The following is a 4,720-nucleotide window of genomic DNA, read 5'->3' as shown; positions in this document are numbered from 1 at the left end:
TGTATGGTCTTAAAATTAGATTTCAACTACAAAGGAATGATAATGAAAATAGATTGTTTTTTGGTGTTGGTAATGCTTTTGCTGATCAGAATAAATTTGTAATTGAGGAGATGAGTTGGTATATCAGTGAATATACTCCTAATCTTAAAACAGAAGAGATGTTGAATCGAAGACTTAACTCAAAGAAACCACTCAGTGTATCATACCTCAAAAGAAGATGTCAACACGTTAAACTCAATCAAACTACTTACACGTGGAATTTGGGTGTTCTGGAAGGAAAGCCACGATATCTGTGGATGATTTTTAAAAAGCCAGATGGTGATACTGCGACTGATAAGAATAATGCATTGAGTGATAATGCTAAGGTGAAACAACCGCGTTTCTCTAGATGGAACATTTTATCCACGAGATAGATTGGAAATTAATTGGTAAAAAAATGATTTTGCTGAAGCATACAAGTCTTACCAAAAGGTGTGTGAAAGTAATGGAAATAAAGAACCTATTTTAGATATGACAGCATTTAAAAGTTTGTATACAATCTATACGTTTGACCTGAGCGCTCAAAAAGAAACTATAAAGTCTAATCGAGTGGATACTTCCCTATACATTGAAAGAGGAGAGAGTGAAGAAGTTGATACATATTGTTTGCTTTTGGAAGAAACAGAATTGCAGATTAATACAGATAATGGTGTGATGATTAGTCTCACATAATTTTTTGTTAAATAAATGAGTGGCAAAGTACCAACTGGGGTATATGTTAATCAAATCAATCTTCATAAACTATCATCTTGTGTTCAAAATCAAAAGCCTTGTACGATTAACGTTAATACAATTCAGAGAAAAGGAGCAGTAAGAATTGATGTTTTGCTCACAAGAGAACAGGTTAAAATCTTGAATGACACTGGCTCACTTAAAATTAAAATGACAAAACCAATGTTGAAAAAATATTCAATAAGAGAGACGAGTGGAGGATTTCTCCCATTTCTAATTCCTTTATTTGCTGGTTTAAGTGCGGTTGGAGCATTGACGGGTGGTATTTCAACAGCGGTCAAAACTGCCAACGAAAGGAAGGCTCAACTCCAGGCTCAAAAAGAATTGGAAAGACATAACAAAGAGTTGGAGAAACAAATTAGTGGAAGTGGTGTAATTGTAGATTTTGCTGAAAAACTTGAAGGTCTGCCTGATAAAGCGAGATTGTTAGTTGGAGATATGCTTTCTTCTATAGCACAAGCAGGTGTAAAATTAACGAAAAGAGGTAATGGATTATATCTTTCTAATAAATAAATGAGCATTGATGAGTGGTTGAAAGAATTTGGAAAGAATACAACATCAAATTTACAACTTGCCAAATATTGTAAGAAATTAAAAATTCATAATGTGGTTATTTGTATGAGAGATGAATTAACAAATGTGTCGAAACATACAAAGAATATTATTATGAACTTAGAAGATAATGATGGGAACGGTTCTCATTGGGTTTGTATTTTTAATAGTCAAGACAAATATTATTTTGATAGTTTTGGTCTTCCACCACCTGTTGAAGTCATAAAATTCTTACAGAATGGTGTTTATCAAACATTTCAAGTCCAAGAATTAAATTCCAAGTGTTGTGGTCAATTATGTCTATATGTGTTATTTCAACTCAACAAAAATAAAAAATTTTATGATATTATTTTTAATCTAATATAAATGACTTATGTTGGTAAAGATGGTTCTATCTTTGGTGTATCTCAAGAACTGGATATTGATTTATCAAATTATTACACAAAGGCACAGGCTGAACGACATAAATATAATATAAACAAAAATATTAACATGAAAAATGCTTATAAATTAAAAAATTATCCAAGCCCGACTGACGCGAATGACTTGGTGAGATTAAGCGATTTATCACAATATATATACTTAAATAAAACGGCTGCATATTCTAAAGATACAGAAGTGTTGATATTATCTCCAGGTCATACAGAATTCACAGTTCGAATTAAAATAAATTTTTATAAAGAAGGGCGTATCGTTTGTATGAGAATAGAACAATGGGGGTATGATATGAATGATTTAGGGTATAATTGGTCATTTAAAATTAACCTCGAAGACCTGGAACAATTAAATCAGTCTCGTAAGGAAGAATATTATCCACTTGGTATCGAGAATGAGTTTTGTGGAGCCACGATTAGTAAACAACAAATAAAAGAATTTAATAAGGGTAAATATAATAATGGTTTTGCCCTTGTTTATCTCATGAAAACAGAAAAAACAGGATTATATATAATAAGTAAGGAAATACAAAATGATTTAACTATGGGAAGATGGGGAGGTGTTTCGTGCCATAATATTATTCTAACATATATTTCTAATACATAAATGACAGCAAGAAGGCTTCAAGAAAATTATCATTTCTGTGTCCAAGCATACCTTCAAGAAAAGGGTATTCGGTATTTTAATAAATATGTTCTACAACATAAGAATGAGGTATTTTCAATAAAAGATTGGCATTATGCTGATGTTGATAAACTAACAACTTTAGATTTAATTAGAATGTTAAATAATGAAAAAATTATAAGGTTAAGAAAAGGTAAGGCTCTTTTAGAAATTCAAAAGAAATTTTATTGGTTTCCTGTTGTAAAAAAAATTATTTTGGATACAGGAATAACAAGAAATCCTGATGAATATATGTATAATATTCTATGGGGTGTAAACATTTCAAGTATAGTAAGGGATGAGGAAGGAGTTGAAGAAGAGAGGGAAGAGGAGGAAAAGGAGGAGGAGGAGAGAGAGAAGGAGGAAAGAGAGAAGAGAGAGAGGGAGGAAAGAGAGAGAATGAATAAATATCAAAATATGGAAACCAGTGAGATTCAAAAAAGAATAGAGGTATTAAAGAAATTAACTTATCTCACCAGGGAGGAATACAAAGAATTAAAAAGTCTATTTGCAATACTTTCGACAAGACTATCGACATCGAGAAGACATGTATTTTAATTCAAGTTTTTTCTTAAATAAATGGAGGAGAGAGTGAAGGCATTTCTAAGGATTCTTTATGTTTTAAAAATTAAGATTCAAATGTGCATGTTGGAAACTAAAAAGGTTTTTGCACTCTGCAGAAATTTTTCTCATAAATAAATGAGTTATTGTCTCAAATGTAAAAAGAAAACTAATACTAAAAATATTTCATATATTAAAAGTAAAAATAACAGGGTTATACAAAAAGGTATATGTTCGGTGTGTGGTTCAAAAAAAAATCAATTTATCTCCAAACACAAACTCGGAGGAGATATACAAAAGTTTTTATCAGGAAGTAAATTTACAACTACTGGAATACCAGGGGAATTACATCTTCCAGGTTATTCTTTCTGTGGTCCAGGCACAAACTTAGATAAAAGATTAGATGAGGCAGACAATCCTAAATCCTGGAGTAAACCAATCAATAGAGTTGATGAAGTGTGCATGAGACACGATATTGATTATGGGAATACCACAACGTTGGAAGAAAAGCATGAAGCCGATAGAGAAATGTTGTATAATTTGTCCCTGATACAAAATCCAACCTTGAGAGAAAAAGTTGATAGGTTCATCGTGAAGAAGATGATTAGTGCTAAATTGAAACTTGGACTTGGAAATTTAAAAAACTTATAGGCTCTAATGATGCTATTAAGACTGAAGAGCAATTAGCTGATGAATTACATAAACCAATATTCACAAAGTTTCAGAGAAGGAAAGTTTATTCCAAGGAAGTTGATTATATCTGGTCTGCTGATTTGATTGAACTCAATAATGATAAGGGGTACAAGTATGCTTTAACCGTTATTGATTTGAGGAGTAGATATGCGTGGGTTGTCCCTTTAAAAAACAAAACAGGTAATACTCTTATGTTAGCTTTTCAACAGATATTTAATAAAAGTAAGAGAAAACCTAAGAAATTGTGGACTGATGAGGGTAGAGAGTTTTATAACAAGACATTTATGAATTTTCTAAAAAATAACAGTATTACATTATACAGTACCTTTAATGAAGGGAAGGCAGTTGTTGTTGAACGTTTTAATCGTACCTTAAAAGAGAGACTATATAAAAAATTCACACAACTCGGTTCACAACAATGGTTATCTTTTATTCAGGATATTGTGGATAAGTATAATGACACGATTCACACGTCAACGAATATGAAGCCATCAGAAACATTTACAAAATTAAAATATGAAAAAGAGATTAATGTTAGAAAACCTAAGTTCAAAGTTGGTGATATCGTAAGAATATATAGGTGGAAATCTCATTTTGAAAAGGGTTTTACTGAACGATGGACGAAAGAACTTTTTAAAATTGTTGATGTAATAGATACAGTTCCTTGGACTTATAAAATATATGATTTGGAAGGGGAAGAAATTTTAGGTTCATTTTATTCACAGGAATTACAAAAGACAAAACTAAGCAGATAATACACCTTTGTGGACACTAGAGGGACAAGTCCGAGGTGTATTACAGTATATAATGTGTGTCAAGGGGGACGTTCTTAGATCTGTGAACCCCAAACACAGAATCCTCAACTGAATAGTCAAGGCTTAACTTTTGTTTGTGTGTGTGTGTGCAATGGGAGCAATAGGTTGGCGCTTCACTCCCTCCTACTATACACCGTTGTGGACACTCGAGGGCCAAGTCCGAGGTGTATAACAGTATATAATGTGTGTCAAGGGGGACGTTCTTAGATCTGTGAACCCCAAACACAGAA

General features: G+C 32.1%; 1 long non-coding RNA gene across 1 annotated transcript in view; it reads right to left on the bottom strand.

Moving 5' to 3' along the window:
* Positions 1–4,084: 4,084 nt before the first annotated feature.
* Positions 4,085–4,720, bottom strand: part of LOC147007358 (uncharacterized) — a 2,115-nt gene continuing 1,479 nt past the window's right edge. Inside the window, exon 2 of the long non-coding RNA XR_015054231.1 lies at positions 4,085–4,720. This exon is cut by the window's right edge and continues 1,255 nt beyond it. This is a non-coding gene — a long non-coding RNA (uncharacterized LOC147007358).

Source organism: Eptatretus burgeri, unplaced genomic scaffold (genome assembly GCF_056783735.1).
Source record: "Eptatretus burgeri isolate ZD-2024b unplaced genomic scaffold, Ebu_testis_v1 Ebu_testis_scaffold_265, whole genome shotgun sequence".
NCBI classification, from domain to species: Eukaryota; Metazoa; Chordata; class Myxini; order Myxiniformes; family Myxinidae; genus Eptatretus; species Eptatretus burgeri.
This window is presented reverse-complemented; position numbering and strand designations above follow the sequence as displayed.